At 37.8% G+C, this 20195-nt stretch overlaps 1 long non-coding RNA gene across 1 annotated transcript; it reads right to left on the bottom strand.

The window, feature by feature from the left end:
- Positions 1–1303: 1303 nt before the first annotated feature.
- LOC123867074 lies at positions 1304–19680 on the bottom strand. Its single transcript, XR_006796322.1, has 3 exons — positions 19498–19680; positions 13955–13959; positions 1304–1314 (listed from the first exon to the last, which is right to left on the bottom strand). It is a non-coding gene; the product is annotated as an uncharacterized LOC123867074 (long non-coding RNA).
- Between the last annotated feature and the right edge of the window lie 515 nt (positions 19681–20195).

The raw sequence follows: 20195 nt of genomic DNA, 5'->3' as shown, positions 1-20195 counted from the left end.
ACTGTACGGGCAGCGCCACACTAAACCTTTCTACTCCCTTTACAACCTCTCGCACTGCCAAGCGTCACTGGTAGAGATCTTTTATAGAAATAACTGCTTCCCTGTCCACTTTTTCTTTCTTTTTCTTTTTATTGTTACAACTTTCTGGTACAAATTAAAAAAAAAACTAAACTCAAAAAAAAAATTGTTTTTGGTACTTCCAGAACATACAAAATCCATAATTCGCATCCCGTCCTTAAATATACGTAGGAGTGCATATTCATTTTTCTTTTGCTGGTAACTGGTACAGCCCGCTGACAGACAGACAGGCGGACGGACGACAGCGTGTGACATGTACATAGAGAGATACGTTCAGTGAATATCTTATTTAATTATTCGCTTTCTAGTTAATAATTTTGTTTATAAGATAGTGGTTACTCATACCTAATAATTAATTAATTAAATAAATAATAATAAATAAATAATACCTATCACGGTTCATGAGATAACTGAGACAAACGGACTGACAACGAAAGCTTAGTAATAGGTCCACGTAAATTTCCTTCGGGTACAAAACCCCAAAAATTTTCGTGTCCGATGATCATTTGCCCGGAATCTCAAACGCAAACACCGCAAATACGTAGTCCTTACCGATGCAACAAGCATAGTTATTATACAAAATTTACCTCTGGATGTGATCCAGCCTTATGTTTTAGTTTAGCGGTATGTCCGGGCAGTTATTGGGCAGATAAGTTGGGCAAATAAAGCCTTCCATTTGTTTAGGGGACCACCATGTGTTCGTTAATTTTAACTGTTTACTATTTACACTACAGCTTGGTAATTGGGTTTTATTGAATTTTGTATCACACTAATATTACAAAGGCGATAGTTTGTGTGTATGTGTGTGTGTATCTTTGTTACTCCTTCACGTAAAAACTTACGGATTTGGCTGAAATTTACTTCTGGTAGATTTTGAGCTAAGCCCTTACAAAAATTGTGAGAACATATTTTGAGGTAAGCCGTGTTTTCACAGGTTGAGATGGGTAGAGCGACTTGGTCTTTCAACTGATAAAATAAACGACCGTGTTTATAATATTTTGACTAAGTCGCGTCATTCGAGTTTAGTTTTGTATAGATAGATGAATCCACCCCTTCAAAGCCTGGTGTTCTTCTAAATAAATAAAGGGAAATATAACTGACTGGTTGACTAACTGACTGAACGTTCAACGCACAGGTCAAACTACTGGACCGATCGGTCTGAAATTTGGCATACAGATAGTTATTATGACGTACATATTATTATCTGCTAAGAAAATATTTTTAAAAATTCACCCTCTAAGGGGGTGAAATAGGGGTTTGAAATTTGTGTAGTCCATGCGGACAAAGCCGCGGGCATATGCTATACTTATAAAATTCTATGCAACCTTTTAGTAGGTAAACTTACTAAAATTTTTCGGAAATATTTTAATCCACACTTTCAAGTTAACTTTTGAGAGTAATTTCGCTCGCTCAAGAGTCTCGTATAAAAGTTATCCTTTCAGAGAGTGTTTCGGAATACTTAGGTTGGAACACTTCATATTAGTTTAGCACGTATTTCAGTGCAAAATATTATGCTGCTAAGTATAATATGTGTGCATCCTCGCTCACGAGAATACCGGGGCTCGCTCACCGTTCCACTCCATGCTATGCTAAGCAAAAATATTTTTTTTCAATTGAAACAAATACATTATTGTAGTTTTTTATGTGAAGAGCACGTAGTGTTTAAGTTAAGTTACATTTTAAGGCGTTATTATTGTAAATGTTTATTGTGGATCATGTAGGGACACAATGTAACACGATGCTTGGACCTGACTCACCGGACCACCGCGGCCGCCGTAGGAATACTTTTTTATTCCATATTTTATGAACAGTCTGTACTACGTTCCCGTATTGGTTACACACATTTGTATAATAAATGAGGTTATAAGGAAGGTGTGGTATTCTTTATATCTCCTAAAGTGGTGACCCCGACATGATGAAATCGGCAAATAATCTTATTCTATTATTATTTTCTAACCAGGCACCCATGTGAGCCTGGTGCACTTTCTTCTACCACCCGTTAAATACCAGGTACAACGTATTATTTTAAGGTTAGTTTCTATTCTTTTTCATTTCATTCAAAAAAGTCAAATAATTTACTCACAAGACAAGTGTAAATTAAAAATTTTCAACACCCCCGACAAATCATTTTCAAATAAATAATTATGTATATCTAGGCAACGTCCATCTTGACAGCTTGACATTTGTCAATTGACACTTGAATATTATGAACCTAAGGGTTATCTAACCTTCTTTTCTACAAGAAAACTAGAAAATAGCTGATAACGTTTAAACGGCTGAACCAATTTTTTTGGATTATAGCTAAGAACACTCTCGATCAAGCCACCTTTCAAACAAAAAAAAGTAAATTAAAATCGGTTCATTCGTTTAGGCGCTACGATGCCACAGACAGATACACAGATACACAGATACACAGATACACAGACACACAGATACACACGTCAAACTTATAACACCCCTCTTTTTGGGTCGGGGGTTAAATATAGGTAACATTGCACGCTTTCAATGTCAATTTTTGGATTTATAATGTTCATAACTTATTACTTAAACTTAAAACTAAAGCTACGAGGGTTTCAAACGCACCCATTTATATGATACTGGATGATTTCAACACTGAAATTAATACCTATATGTTAGTAAAAGTTACGAAAAACGAAGTTTAAGGCTCCCATTGAAAACCACCGCTGCAGCATGATGCTGAGTGGGAGACCTATATTTGGTCACATGTGACACTTTATTTAGTATATTATTACTAATAAGTATAATATGTAGATTAAGTCAATTAGTTTTAAGGTTTATTGTAGTCTTCCTTGTAAGTAGTAGTGTTGAAGTGATCAAATAAAAAAAATCGTTCTTTCTTTCAGAACGTATATTTATCGCTTCGTACTTTTGGTGTACGCTCAGCGTTAGCGTTGGCAATGTCTGTACTCTGTACCACCTCAATTATTTGAGTGGTAACTTAATGAGTCCTTTTGAAGGCTCCCTTTTGTTTGAGTTTTGCGTCCAAATTAACTGCGCGCACTAATTTTACGAATACGACGAGGTTTGGTGGATTCTGTGCTCGTCTCTATTCTATAAACGACTAACGTACTGAATTAAAATCTAGTTTTAAATGTATAAGCATCACGAGAAATATATTCATACTAGCTTTTGCCGGGACTTCGTCCGTATTCCGCGGGAACTGTCTTCTCCCGTGGATTTTCTAAAAGAATTGGAAGATAAATACATATAATACCTATTAACGATCAAATTTTTCTACTGGAAATTTTGAAGCCCTCATTATAATTATTTTTCTTTACGTCGTACTTAGCCTTCAATATTTACAAAACAACAGCTAGAGCTTGGCATAACAGCTTGTTTCACTTCATTAAAAAATATATAGGGTTTCTTGCCGGCTCCTCTCAGTAGAACTGCTTTCTGAACCAGGTGGTAGAGTATTGACATAATATCATAAGTGGCACAGGCTGGCCTACATGTGAAATAAATTGAATTCTTTTTATTTCAATGCGCAATTAATAAGCAAAAGATAAACTAAGAGCCACAGATACGACGAAATCCAATAAAATAAGAGATTTACAACTCTCAATCGGATAACTTCAACTCATCTCGAGAGCTTTGAGAATTTCAGCCAGTCGATCGTTGTTTTCAATTTAAAACTAATTAGTAAACGACAAGGCTGCGGCATTATAAAGTAGAATCCAACGAATTAGTTAAGTACCACCCTTCTTGCAGCTGTATTCTGATAGAGACGTTGAAATTAATTTTCTTAAACATCCTCCATGGCGCAATATTAAGCGATGTGGTCTTATAAGCGGGAGATCCTGCGTTCGGTTCCCGGCAGCCGCAGTGGAAAATTGTCTCTGGTCTGGTCTGGTGGGAGGCTTCTGCCATGGCTAGGTGCCACCCTACTAGCAAAGCCGTGCCGTCAAGTAAAATATTAGTCTTCCTGTACGATACCGTGTAGAAACCGATAAGGGGTACCTATGGGTTTAATAAAAACTGCCACAACCTTTCCAAGTGAGATCGCAGGCAAGGGCTAGCTTGTAATGGAATAAAAAAAAACATTCTTAGGATTCCGTATAGGAACCCTTATCTGGCAGGCGTCACATGTTAACATAATATTTGATGCAGGTAGCCCTAACGTAGGCCTATTTTTAACCCCAAACCCAAAAAGAGGAGTGTTATAAGTTTGACGTGTGTATCTGTGTATCTGTCTGTGGCATTGTAGCTCCTAAACTAATGAACCGATTTTAATTTAGTTTTTTTTTTGTTTCAAAGGTGGCTTGATCGTGAGTGTTCTTAGCTATAATCCAAGAAAATCGGTTCAGCCGTTTGAAAGTGATCAGCTCTTTTCTAGTTACTGTAACCTTTGTCGGGGGTGTTATAAATATTTAATTTACACTAGTTCTTTGATTGTACATCACCAATTCACCATAGTCTAGTATTCACGATTAGGAGGAGTTCACTATGCTTATGTTAAAACATGAACGCTTAACGTTTAATAAACAAAATCAGACCATTTTTACCAGTACGATATAGGACTTTTCCATTTCATAATATTTAGTTTGGAATCAAAAATCGGCAATTTATAACAATACTAACTCAAATTCGGAATCATAAGCTTCAAAGCCTGAGATAATTGAGGCAGATTGCCTTGAGCCGTGAGCCGTTCATTGGCAAAGTTTAAAGAATCGACTGCAGTATCTCCAGTTCAAATTGGCAAGGGTTAATGTGGGCAGCAATTAAACTTGCTGATCCTCTCTGTTGGGAAGCTTCCCCGCGACCTAATTATCCAAGTTTGGGCGCGATTTCGCCGTAATTCCCCTTTTGTTTAGTTAATAAACTATGTATGTAGATAGGTATAAATGATTCTGATTTTTATTAATATATTATATAGTTTTTTGTAATCCCGCGGAAACTCTGTCATTTTCCGGGATAGAATGATCTCAATCGATCGCCGCCCCACTACTGAACACGGGTCTCCTCTCAGAATGAGAAGTGTGACCATAGTGAAAACATTATGGAGAACTCTCAAACATGCAGGTTTCCTCACGATTTTTTTCCTATATTGTTTAAAGTAATTCCTATATTGTTAAATTAAGTGATAAGTATTTAATTTCATGAATGCACAGTTCCAAAAAGCTAGGGGTTCATGTTCGAACAACTAGCTTTTCGGAACAATAAGCAATAAGGAGTTATTGTCTGTAATAGCTCAGGTAGCTCAAAATGACAGGTTTGCCCCACGAAGGCATAACAAATCGGCAGCCATCAATTTATTTCAATAGGAAATACTTCACACCTTATCGCAGACTTTCAACAATATTATAAATGCTCGGCAGCACCGGACAAATTGTTTCCAAGTTGTGAGTAATGGGTTCGATTCCCGGCTGACGCGACTGAGGGACGAGAGCGGCGTCGTGACGGAGTGGCGGTTCCCTCTGCGTTTGACGTCAGTCGTGACCTAGCATGATGTAGCCGCCTAGTGTATGAAATACCTAACAAGAAAGTTTGTGACCAACTTATTATCACTATACTAGAAGATGCCCGCGGCTTCGCCCGCGTGTATTTAAGTTTTTTTTAATCCTGTAGGAACTCTTCGATTTTCCGGGATAAAAAGTAGCCTATGTCCTTCCCCGGGATGTATCCCATGCCTGTACCAAATTTCATTAAAATTGGTTCAACGGTTGGGCCGTGAAATACAGACAGACAGACAGACAGACAGACAGACTGACAGACAGACAGACAGACAGACAGACAGACACACTTTCGCATTTATAATATTTGTATGGATTATATACGGACGAGGGGCGTGTGACCTAGTTGTGACAGTGCATGTCAATCGATCATGCTGGTTAACAACGTTGACTCCGATTGGTAACGGGATGGGTGACCGTCTTTGGGGATCCCAATTTCCCCTTTATGGCCTTTGTACGGTATTAAACAGATTCTGGATTCGCCAGATTTGCAATTCGGAATTAGACATATTCGCAATACTCACCTACGGCAGAAATTGTACACTCGTTTAAAGTCATAAAACACTTTAGATTACTCACTTAAGTTACTGAAAACTTAAAGAAATATATTACTACGGCATCAGGCTGTGTTGATGATAAAGACTTCTACTTATTTAAAATGCACATAGCCCCGAAAAGTTGGAGATTTGTGCCCGGGATCCCCTTGAATACGAGGTCTAAATCTTAACTAATACTTTTTCCTACCTAATTAATAAATAAAATATCGTGAGGAAACCTGATTCCCTGAAAGTTCTCCATAATGTTCTCAAAGGTACTCTGCTAATCCACACTGAGCCAGCGTGGTGGAATGTGGACTAAACCCTTCTCATTCTCAAGGAGTCCCGGCACTGAACTGAGTATCTAGGTATAGTACATACCAAACAAAGAACTAAGACCATCTGTGAAACGCTTACAGCGGCGTCCCCGGAACCAATTTTCCGGCGCTAATCGGGGAAATAATCCCCCGGTTACTGTAACCGGGGCACAAAGAAAACATTAGTTCCTCAATAAAAACTCGCTTTATCTCCACGGTGAGCAAACGTTTGCTCTTTTAGCGTTAGCTCAATTGTATTCCACAGTCTTATGTTTTTACTGCTGTTTTTAGGGTTCCTTACCAGAAGAGTGCCAACGGACCCTACTACTAAGCCTCCGCTGTCCGACCGTCCGTCCGTCAGTCCATCCGTATATCAGTCAACAGTCTGTACTCGTATCTCGTGAACTGTAATAGGTAGAGAGTTGAAATTTTCACTTTTTTTATTTTTTTATTGCCGCTATTATAACAATAAATAAAAATTTCAAAATGACTGCCTTGAAAATAAAAAAATATTCTTCTACGATGGTACGGAACCCTTCGTGTTCGTGGCCAACTTCCACTTGACCGATTTTTACAAGCTTTTAGTACCTATTATAAGTTTAAATTGTTTTATATTTTTATTTTTATTTTGTTTATACAAGAAGACCAACTACTGTGTTTCTTGCCGGCTTATCTCAGTGGAATCTACCTTTCAAACCAGTGGTAGTGTCTTGACATATCATAAGTGGCACATGCTGCCCTAGGTACATGAAACGAATAAATTCATTTCATACACAAGATTACATTTATTAAAATCAAGAAAATATAATCTTCCCGTAAAAAATTCCTGGTGGATTTTATAAAAGAAGTTTTAAAGATTTTCGAAATATCTTAAAAGATAGATGAAATATTATACCGGTATCGTATACCGCTGGCCGCTTCAGAGATATAGGGCTGATCTAAGCATTGTGCATTGTTTGCACCTGGAGTAGGAAGACCAATGGAGTGGACATTTTATACATTTTATTTTTAACTAACCGAGTGAAATTTTTGAAAACTAATGAGGGGATGGAAATAAAAAAAAAACCTGAAACACGTACTTGTTCATTTCCCCTCGACCGACAGCCCAAATAACAATTTTCATAGATAGAGTATAATCGGAAAAATTTCGGACTTTCATACAAATTTCCACCCCCATATTATTTAACTCTTTGGGGGTAGAATTGCTGAAAATTAAAATTAAACTAACAAAATACAAACTTTCATGACATGAAAAATTAAGGATTTTCATACACCTATGCAAAAATTATTAACTACATATAATTATTATATTGTTCTTTTCAATTATTTGTTAAAAGTATATCAATAATACCTGCCTATTTTGTTATAAGTTTGACGTGTGTATCTGTGTATCTGTATATCTGTCTGTGGCATCGTAGCTCCTAAACTAATGAACCGATTTTAATTTAGTTTTTTTTATTGTTTGCAAGGTGGCTTGATCGAAAGTGTTTTTAGCTATAATCCGGTTCAGCCGTTTGAAAGTTATCAGCTCTTTTCTAGTTATTTTAACCTTCACTTGTCCGGGGGTGGTTTAGTTTTTTAATTTACACTTGTCAATTATTTGTTAAAAGTATTTCATTAATACCTGCCTATTCTGAGAAGCGCTTATTGGGAGTTCTTCGTAGCTCGTGGTCTCGTTTCAGTAAACGATAGCCTCTTAGTCAGACCGCTTTTCGTTCACGTGCATCTACCCGGAGCCCAGTAAATCTATACTAATACTGCACACATAGCCATATAACTACGACCACGTTAATATCACCACAATACCACTAAATTTTATGAAATAGGTATATTCATGGTCCGTTTTCGTCCCATCGGGCTATGAGAGTGAGGGAATAGAGAGTGCGCCTGTGTTTGCACACACACTTGTGCACTTATAATATGGCGGCTATGGAGATTTTCCAAAAATGGCCGAAATATTATCGACATTAACACAACATTAAAAGTTCACAAAATTTCCATACACAAGAAAATTTAATTCCTCCAGGATAAGAACACACAAAGGAACTTTGTTGTAACAGAAACTTGTCACAGCAAAGTTCCTTTAGCAACAATTGAAAACCTTTTAGCGAATAGGTATTGTCTTCTTTTGAGACAAATTCGGAATTTATCGCAAAGGGATCAGTAGACTCCAACTTCGTGGTATGTAACTTAGGTATTTCTAAAGTTTAGCGAGGTTTTTTTTTGTACAAACCTACTCTATTGCATTGTTATTTCTAAAGGCAGTAATTTTTGCAAATAATTTTTGTAAATGGAATGAAATTCCTGTAGAACAATGCTGAAGGAAATTATCTATTGGTGAAAATCTGAGTAAAATCCATTCAACATATTTGGGCATTAGTGCTCACAAACAGACAGACATGGCGAACTGACGTCTAAAGTACATAAAAGGAGAAAGTGACTGATCACTCACAATCGTGACGGCTTCGTCCGCCAGCGGTCACTTACTCATATTATATGATTTCTATTATTGTAAAACACCAAATCCTCGTAAAATTGCAGGCATCAGCTAGTAGGTATAACCAACTAAAACATGAATTCTTTGCAATGATTCTATAACTTACGCCCTAGTTCCCTGCGGCTAACAATAACATCTTCAGTCAGATACGGCGAATACAATCGTGAAGATAACGACCCCACCCGCCGGCGCTCACTAACTCATAATTCTAATACTGTAAAATTTTGAATCGTTGCAAAGTCACGGGCATCATTTAGTATATGTTTGTATAACCAGTAACCACTGTAACATGAATTCTTCGCAGTGATTCTATAACTGTATAACATCGAGTAACACTAGTTCCCCGCGGCTAACAACATCTTCAGTTAGATACGGTGAATACAATCGTGAAGACAACGGCTCCGCCTGGCGGCGCTCACTAACTCATATTTCTACAAATTCTCGCAAAGTCGCAAGCATCATCTAGTAGGTATTATAACCACTAAGACATGAATTCTTTGCAATGATTCTATAACTATAAAACATCGAGTAACCCTAGTTCCCTGCGGCTAACAATAACATCTTCAGCCAGATACGGCAAATATAATCGTGAAGATAACGGCTCCGCCTGGCGGCGCTCACTAACTCATATTTCTATTACTGTAAATCGCGGGAACGGCATAGCGACTCCCTTATTCGTACTTTACGATATCACATGAAATATAAAGAGTCGAGATAAAATATGTAAGTAACTCGATTTCCGGTGTGGGAACTTTTATGTGACAAACTGTAATTTTGCAGATTTTTGCGAGAACCTATAACCATTTTATTCATAGCCCAACGAAAGTGTATTTTTGTGTTAATTTGTTAGCTTTTTCTTCAATAACGCTGCAACGGAGCAACGGATCTGAAACGTGATTTTTGCATGGATGTGTCTACTTAGTTATAAACCTGAAGAGTGACGGGCTACTCTTTATCTCGGGAAATAAAAGAGTTCCCTAAGATTTTCCAAAAACTTAAATCTATTTAACTAACTAACCTAACTTAACTATTAACCTAACTTATAACAGGGAAAGTGTGTTTATAAGTTGGTTTGTTTTTGTACTAATTGTGCATGACTGATTATGTAAGGTGAAACATTTCTACTGAACAATATGTAATAACCTCTCATTGTAAAAAAAATACAAATAAAGAATCTTGAATCTTTCAACCACGCCGCAATACAGCAACGGATCTGCGTAATTTTTTGCATGGATGTAGAGAGTGACATATGTTTTTTAATCTTTGTGTTTTTTTTTTAAGAATATTAGTCATGCTAATCATATCTAATACTCCCCTTTCCCCTCCAATTAAGCGTAAAGCTTGTGCAGGAGTGGGTACGACAATAATGCAACGGGTGGGGTTTGAACCGCCGACCTTTCGGAATTCAGTCCGCTTCTCAACCGTTGAGCTATCGAGGAATTTAAAGAGTTCTCACGAGTTTTTAAAAATATCTAGGAATTTCCATGCGGAAGAAGTTGCGGATACTATTTAGCTTTTATAAAGGTGTAAATCTTTTAAGATATTCAACTACATAATATGGGTTAAAATCACTTATAATGATTTTTTTTATTTTTTTATCTTTAAACAAGTTAGAGAAATTCTTCTATTTTTAAAGCTACAAATCGACATCTGATCCACTTAATCGTTGAACATCCTAACATTAATGTTGGCCATATATCAAGAGTTAGCTTTGCAGTATCAAGTAATTACCCGAGAGCTATTGAGTTCTCAACTTAACACCGATAAATCAAAGCAATGTGGACTTAATGTCAAGTGCAATAAAGGCTACGGGTGTTTGCGCAAGCATAGGTCAGTAGAACACGTCAGACAAGACTGTAGTTCACACTGGCACTAGCGCGATGTGAGTTTGCTTTAGAGATGGCCGTGATTGCTTACTTTAAACCATTTTCACTTGGTGAAATTATTTTATTTCACAGTGATTTCACACGTGATTTTTTACGGAATTTTATTTTCCAATTTTCGCACATACAATCATCAATTTAGGAATTATTATGATCAAGATTGACGCTGATATTTCGCAGATTGATCTTCTCGAAAAGTGAATTTTTTGCGCTTAAATACGTCTTCTCTCAGAATGAGAAGGGTATGGTCATAATTTGCCACGTTAGCCCAGTGTGAATTATAAATGTGCAGTGTTACATAATATGAAAAGGCATTTCACGTGATTTTTCACATGCTTTCTATGAAAGGGTTCGCCTCTAGCTTCGCTTTCTGCGTTGGATGAATATCAACTGCGCAAACATTTGACTAGCGCTATCGCCATCCCACTATTGAGCATGGGTTTCCTTTCAGAATGAGAAGGACCATAGTCTGCCACGCTGGCCCAGTGTTAGTCTAAAATGTGGAGTGTTACATAATATAAAAAGGCGTTTCACGTGATTTTTCATATGCTACCTGAAAACCACCTCTAGCTTTGCTGTCTGCGCTTGACGAGTATCGACTGCGCAAACATTTGACTAGCGCTATCTGCACACCTGCTGAATTAGGGTTGTTTAACATCTTAACTGCGCTCAAGCCTATTTTAGTAAACTAAAACACATTACAAAGTTTAGAGCGAAAATAAATAATTACGTTTTTTGTAATAAACGTATTTAAAAACATATTTTTCTACAAGATAGTTTATTGCGATAAGATTTTGATACTATAAATAAGCTGACTACTATGTACACTCTTTAATTATATATTATTCAAATTGAGTATAGAATTTCGATGAAACCTCATAGGTTAATTAATTAATATTGCATTTTGTTATAATAATTACGTTAATTAAAATTTTGAAACTTTAAAACTTCAATCAATTGGCTGAGCGAAGCTTCAAAAATTCAATTCTATAAAAGTGAGGTGAAGTCAAAAAGTCGTGGTAGCTTTGTGGTTAATACGTTCGCCACCTATTCTGGCGTTGGAGGTTTGATCTCGAGCACGCTTTGATGATTGAAGGTAAACATCGCGAGGAGACCTGCATGCCTGAGAGTTCTCCATAATATTATCAATAAATAGAAGTATTTTTTTATACAATTAAACTTTTATAATTACTTTTGAGCTGTCAAGTGCATATCTACCACTGGTTCGGAATACTTTTCTACCCATAGTGTGTGAAGTCTGCTAATCCGCAATTGGTCAGCGTGGCGGACTATAGCCAAACTCTTCTAACCTATAAGGGTTCCCTGCCTCAAAAGGAAAAACGGAACCCTTATATGATCACTTTGTTGTTTGTCTGTCTGTCTGTCCGTCCGTCCGTCCGTTACGTCTGTCAAGAAAACCGATAGGGTACTTCCCGTTGACCTAAAATCATGAAATTTGGCAGGTAGGTAGGTCTTATAGCACAAGTAAAGGAATAAAGGTTTTTTTCATTTTTCAAAGTAAGATAACAGGAGTGGGGTGTCATATGAAAGGGCTTTGCCCGTATATATTATAAAACAGATTTTTAATTATTTTTATGCATAATAGTTTTTGTTTTATCGTGCAAAAGGTCGGAAAAATGACCCAAGTACGAAACCCTCGGTGCGCGAGTCTGACTCGCACTTGGCCGGTTTTTTCTTTTTAGTGAGCTGGTGATCAGTTGATCATTATGATGATAATGATGCTGATGAGCATAAACTCTTTCTATACAGTCTTTTCATCGTAGCTTAATTCTACAGTTTCGTACGGCACATAAACGTCGGAATATATTAAAACGGCTAAGCATTAGTTGGAGCGGGCCGTCGATACAAATATTGATAAATGCCGTTTGCTCGCGTCGACGTCGCCGCGTGCAACCCAGCGCGGCGCGCGGCGCCTGCAGGCGGTTCATTACGTGCCTACACTTCTAATGCTGCCTACATACACACTGCTTTTAAGAACGACAACTTCACACTAATATTATAAAGGCGTAAGTTTGTGTGTGTGGTGTGTGTATGTTTGTTACTCCTTCACGCAAAAACTACTTGACGGATTTGGCTGAAATTTGGAATGGAGATAGATAATATCCAGGATTAGCACATAGGCTACTTTTATCCCGGAAAATCAAAGAGTTCCCATGGGATTTTGAAAAACCTAAATCCACGCGGATGAAGTCGCGGGCATCGTCTAGTTATTCCATAAAGTAGCATTAAGACAAGGCTCTTGGCACGGCGAAAAAGTTATACATAGCTTGCATAATTTGTATAACTGAGAATATGACTTTATCAAATGCTGGGTTGATAGCCTAGTGGTTAAAAATATCGGTCTCCTAGTCAGGAGGTTCGGCGGTTCGATCTCGGGCACGGATCCCTTACTTTTCAGAGTAATGCACGTTTTAGGCAATTAAGTACCTATCACTTGGTTCAACGGTGAAGGAAAACATCTTGAGGAAACCTGCATGCTTGGGAGTCCTCCATAATGTTCTCAATGGTGTGTCAAGTCTGCTAATCTGCACTTGATCAGCGTGGCGGACAATAGCCTTAACCCTTCTCATTCTAATAGGAGACCCAAGTTCAATAGTGAGCGATCGGGTATTGAATAGGCATCCTATAGGTAAACACGTCCCACCTTAAGCCACATCATCACTTTCCATCAGGTGTGATTGTGGTCAAGCGTGTGCCTATAGTGAATTAAAAAAACCTTTTTAGAAGACCGTTAAAAATGGGAAGTTCATCAATCTACGCCCCCGTATGTTCGCGTAGGTTTAAGGACACAGCTAGTGACGGCGCTATAGCGAATAGCTCTGAACCGAACGAGGGCGGAAAATTAACGCTCACACCTCGAGAACGGGTTTTAATTGTACCGCACATACACCTGCCGGCCGATTTAAGGTCTACACACACGGTCTACATTAAAACTGCAAGCCGATTTTTTTTATAGACTTAAATAGCCAGCAAACGAGCAGGCGTATTAGGTCAGCTGAAATTAAGCAATTATTGCCGCACATGAATATTTGCAGCTCAATTTTCATTTCTTCAAAAGCCGGTAACACATCTCCGACTTTCTACCTACCACCTATCAATGGACCAGTACTGAACTCAGATCTCTTCTCAAAATTAGAAGAGTTTAGACCACCGCTGGCTGGTGTGGACTGGCGAACTTTGCACATCTTTGAGAACATTATGAGCATCCATCAGAATTGGCCGTCAAGAGAATCATCGTCTAATAATTATGTATCATCGGCAGTCGATAAACGTCCACAGCTGGACATAGGCCTCTTGGAGGGACTTCCCCGTAACACGGTCTTACACCGCCTGAATCTCCGCGACTCCCTGCGATTCGTTTGATGTAGACCGGCCACTTAGTCCCCTAGGTGTTGTTAGGAGTCTTCCAATGCTGCGCTTCCCGGTGCAAGGTCATCATACTGGCACCTTGGGACCCCAACGTCTATCGTTTCTCGAACTATATACCCTGTACATTACCTCTTCAGTTTTACAACCCGTTGAGCTATATCGGTTACTCTAGTTTTCCTAAGGATCTCCTCATATCTGATCACGTAGAGAAACTCCAAGCACAGCTGTCTCCATTACCCAGCGGCAGTGAAGAGAGTCTACCTAATGTTAAATGATTACCGCTACCCATTAATAATTGCAGCGCCAGAGAAGCTGCCAATACGTTGCTGGTTTTCCAGCAATTCGTTGTATCAGTTGGCAACTAACAGCAATACACTAGGATTTTTCAGTCCAAATGCAAACCGTCTGTGTAGACCCTTAGCACCAGTTATGGTTTAAAGGCTCCAACACTTTACTATTACGCGGACTTAATTGGAAACATGACGTTAGTTTTACTTTTGTTCTAAAATTAACATAAAATGTACTTATAGGTAAACAAAGGGTATTTTTAGTTTTAAATGTCATCACTCCACCTAGTGGGAGATGTTGCACTTGCCAGTGTGAGGTCGCCATTCTAGCATCTTGAGACCCCAACATTTACTTATCGATTTTTCGGACAATGTGCCATGTCATTGCTACTTCAACTTCACAGCCCGCTGAGTTATGTCATTTACTCTAGTTCTCCTACGGATCTCCTCTTTTCTGATTTGAATATGTTCTCTACATATTACCATTAACTCCAAGCATAGCTCTCTCTAACGCTCGCTGAGTGATTCTGAGCTTCCTTATGAGGCCCAATAAATAATTAGCGCCCATGTTTCACATCCATGTCATCACTGGTAACACGCACTGTTCGATGACTTTGGTCTTCAAGCACTGCGCAATTTTGGACAAGAAGCCACCTCAAAGCTTCCCAAATGCTGCTCAGTCGATTAGCTTCTCGAAATCGGATTTGCCTAGCTGGATTGTGATGTGCCCCAGATATACATACATACTCGTCTAAAATTTCCTGCTATTTAATAATATATAATTGCGCCAAAGTGAAGATGTTCAACATCGCTCTCATACAAAGCTATGCACACAGCAAAGCTAGTCAAATGTTTGCGCGATCGATACTCGTCAAGTGCAGAAGGCAAACATGCTCCACGCTAATGTTCAACAGGGTCTCTAACGTGTGCTACTCACTTAGATTTGCACCGAGGAGATTTACTGTATGTCAACTCTTCGAAGTTAGTAAATAGTATCTAGTTATTAAGTACTATACTGTATTATTAACATACTATTTGGAATAGAATAGAAAAAACTGTGTTGCAAACAAATTTTTACTAAGTGCTTTTGAAGTAATAACTAGCAAAAAACTAATAATCGTAACAAATGCCCTGACAAAAAAAAAAAAACTAAAAAAAAAAAAAAAAAATCACATTCGAAAATGGTGTCCTGTAGCCACCATATTTAATGAAAAAAAAAAATTATAGTCAATGTTATTTATAATAATCTAAGGATTCTTACTATACCACACATATACCTATTCAAATTTGTTTTGTCACTAAGACGTTATGGTGAAATAAAAAACACATGAACCCTGAAGACATTACACTCCTTTTTTGAGCAGTCGTATAAATAACCAAAAGGCCTCTGATTCAGTACTAATTTAGTCCTCTCGGATACCCAATAATATGACGTTAATATCTTTAGTGAGGACGGCAATGCTCTTTAGGTGTATAGTGCTCTGATAACTATTCCAACTTGAAAACTCAATAGCGCTTATGCAATTACTTGACTGTTAACATTCTCTTCAAGAATGCTCTAAGTGTACTTCCTGAATTAATATTAAGATCAGTAATAATATTATTTCTTATTATTTATCTTTACCTATTTCTACGTATCTCGTATAAAACGATAAGTCACTACCTGTCGTATATTGAGCCAGATCATTATGGAAACCACCTGGTAAAAAGACGAAGATAAAAATTGTTTTATTTGCTCGTATAACCAATATTATAAATAAGAATGTGTGTTTGTTTGTTTCGCAGGAGTGAAAGTCGAAGATCAGCTAGTATGGGTATAAATAAAGTTATAATTAATCAGACTAAATACGCAAGCTACGAAGGAGCGATCAAGACAAAACTTTTTTACCTTCAGTCATCAAATCCGAACTGCTGATATAAGCAAAGATTTTGCACTCAACTTCGGAACAGCTAGCCCGGCTTTTAGGGGATGATTGCGTATACAGGGTGTTCAGAACGATAGTAAAACTAGCGCTATTATTATAGTATCTAAACACCATCCAATACCAATAACCATTTACCTTATTCTTGTAGTTTTGGTGTTTAAGTATTTTTCAAACCCGCAATGTATAGCGTACATACTCGGGGTCAATACCCCACCTACGACGCGGCATTGACCGGAATCGCGCGGTATCTATTTATGCAACGTTCATTGACCTCTAACGTCAGTCAGATATTTTATTTGCAACACATTGCGAAATTTAAAAAAATACAGGTTTAAAAAAGCGTTTCTTTGTATTATCTTATCAATAATCATCAGTACTGTCACTTGGTTTCATTTTAGTTTGCGTTTTTGTTACAGCCTGTATAAACGCATTAAATTTATTGCCCTTCAAAACTTTGGAAAGCGGTCAGAGATAAGTCAAAACAGATCCCAAAACTGTCTTTGAGTTTTGAATTTATTTGCTTACTAATCAAATTGTGTGTAACTTTCTATATTAATTCACTCACTTGACTTCAAAAAGTGTACATTGTACATTTTTAGGGTCTGTCTGTATGCCCAAACGTCCGTCCGTCCATGGCTTATATCAGAGATTATTAGTAACTAGAGGATGCCCGCGGCTTCGCCCGCGTGGATTTCGGTTTTTTGAAATCCCATGGGATCTCTTTGATTTTCCGGGATAAAAAGTAGCCTATGTCCTTCCCCGGGATGTATCCCATGTCTGTACCAAATTTCATTCAAATCGGTTCAGCGGTTGGGCCGTGAAAACGTAGCAGACAGACAGACAGAAAGACAGACAGATAGACAGACAGACAGACAGACAGACACACTTTCGCATTTATAATATTAGTATGGATAGAAAGCTGTAATTTGGCCAATGCCAATGGGGTCTTATCACTAAGTCTTCGCTGTCCGTCCGTCCGTACGTCTGTCTGTCATTGGGCTGTATCTCGTGAACTGTAAAATAGATAAGTGGAAGAAACTTTTGCAGAATCTCTATCTATTTCTATTGCCGCTTTAGCACCAAATAATAAAAAAATCAAAATGGCCGCCATGAAAATTTAAAAAAAAAAATTGTTGTTTCTTGTATGATGGTACGGAACCATTCATGTGCGAGTCTGACTCGCGATTGACCGGTTGGATAGGTTGCTTCACACCAATACTCAAGTCTGACGTGCTCTCCTGACCTATCCTTGTACAAACATCCATGTAGACTTTATTGCACTTGACATTAAGCACACATTGCTGTGATTAATTTATGTTGACTTGACCACTTAATAGTTGTTATGTAATTACTTGATGTTGTAGATCTAACACTTGTGATAGATACTTGAGCAGTACCACGGATTTGTACTATATCTACTACTACTAGGTATTAGTACTAGACCTATCTATAGTATAACTATACTTCCATATCCACTCTTAATTTTATAAATGTGAAAGTGTGCCTGTCTGTCTGCTACTTTCCACGGCCCAATCGTTTGACTGATTTGGGATAGACTATCTATTTTGAAAAATCGCGTGGACGAAGTCGCGGGCAGTTTAGGATATTCAAAATATTAAACAAGGTTTTTGGATTGTTCAAAGAGCTCTTTTTTATTAATATCTGATGTACAGTTTAATTAACTTCAATACATAATGTGAAGCAGGATTATTCTTAGTTATAATAATGAAATTCTAAGACTTATAATTCTAAGAACTAGGCACGTCAAGGTCGGTACCCATCCGGTCAATGATCCCATCCTTAATAAATAAACCATATTTTATTTTTTCACCGAAGGTTTTAATGAGCTCTAAATTCTGCGTTCGAAAAAGCAAGCTAATAGGTACCTACCGACGATAAAATACTTTGGGGAATTTTTGTAACTTGTACATTATAATAATTCTATGGTTAATATAGTTTCATTATTTAAAGTGTTTTCTCGTTTATGTGAACAAACAACAACAAATGAATGACAAAAAAAAGCATAATAATTATGATGTATGCACTAAACAGATACTGCTCGTGGATTATTTAAAATCCCATTGGAACTTTTTAATTTTCCTGGTCAATTAAATTTCCCTGAGATTCAAGATATACCAAACATTAAAATCGCTTAAACAGATAGATTGTAAACGATAACTGACAGACAGACACAATATACATGGACAAAAGTGTATAGGAATATACCTATATACACTTAATAATAATCGTATCGATATTACATAAACGGTTTGTGAACTAAGTGGATAGAACTATACTACTGTTATGTCTATTGTATCTCTGGTATTAAAATAGATCTGCTGAGAAAGATGTGCGGGAAATGAAAATCGGTCCGACTAAGGGGCTCTATCGTTTACTGGACATGGAGTTACGAAAGAAGTAATAATATAATCTTCCAAAAGTTTCCTCCCCATTATAAGGTGCTGCCCATGTTGACCGCGCTGGGCAGAAAAAAACGAAAGGAAAGAAGGAAAAGAAAGGAAATAAAGAATGACAAGAAAATGAAAGAAAGGAGTTAAGAAAAACATTTATTTATAAATATCAGGCATGTTGGTATTCACACGGCTAGACTGCATAGACAAAAGCAACCTCTGTCCATCCCCGGGATGCACGCTATCTCTATATCTCGTCAAAAATTTCAACAGACAGATAGACAGACATAATTTCGCATTTATAGTTAAGTACTAGTATGAATTAGATTTAGATTTCAAATGTTAAAGTCTAATACCCTTACCTTTTAAAGTTTTCCTTCCTCCATGTTCTAACAATATACGATGCTTAGGTCTGCCCCTATACTTCCACGGCGGCCAGCGGTTTACAATACCGGTATAATATTTCATTTATCTCGAAAAATTTGAAAATTCTTCAATCTCATGAGAATACCCGTAAACGCTCGACCGGAAATACAATTACCTACTATCTTCGTATAGTTGTAGCTTGTATAAACTTCTATGCTGTAGTTTATTGAAGTTCTGATTATATAAATAGGAGAGTGGGCGATACGTAATTGTAGTGCAGGGTTTATGTTGCAACATAGAGATATTCTATTTGTTTTCGGATTATTTCCATACCCGGGGTGCCTGGTGCACTTTGACCGCCCGTTGTGCCAGATCGTTTTTTCCACGCACATGCAAACTGTGGAATCAACTCCCATCGTCGGTGTTCCCACTAGGTTACAACATGGGTTTAGGGGCTATTCTAGGGGCGGACCAACAAATTCCTGAAAGGCCGGCGCGCGCAAATGCGGTTCCTCTGGTGCTGCGAATGTTAATGAGGGCGGTAATCATTTAAAATCAGATGGTCCGCCCGCTAGTTTACTCACTATTTTTTCTTTTTAATCCACCCATCCAGTTGGAATGGCAAGGCGCTACAATGGTAACCTCGAATCGGAAAGAGCGGCGTTGGGAGACCTCTCAAGTACTCTCAAGTACAGAGACAAAGTAACTCCAGCATTCACGTTTTTCTACTATCTTAAAATTTATTGGTATATAGAGTAGGAAAGAAGCAATGGATTCAAAAACGCTACCACTGCAAACGGAAAGAACCGTATCCTGGTACCAATTGCAACCGGTGCTAATCGTGCGAATAATCTTATAGCCACTAAAGGCCTGCGCAGATGAGAGACAGGGCGATCTATTTTGACGGACAAAAAGTACCCCAAGGACTAATTTTGTCAGTCAAAATACATTGCTTACAACTGCTATTTATTCAAAAATAACGCAAACGAGGGATTTAATGTACCCCGTGCTAAAAATCTCCCAAATAGCCT

This window comes from Maniola jurtina, chromosome 1, assembly GCF_905333055.1.
Source record: "Maniola jurtina chromosome 1, ilManJurt1.1, whole genome shotgun sequence".
NCBI classification, from domain to species: Eukaryota; Metazoa; Arthropoda; class Insecta; order Lepidoptera; family Nymphalidae; genus Maniola; species Maniola jurtina.
This window is presented reverse-complemented; position numbering and strand designations above follow the sequence as displayed.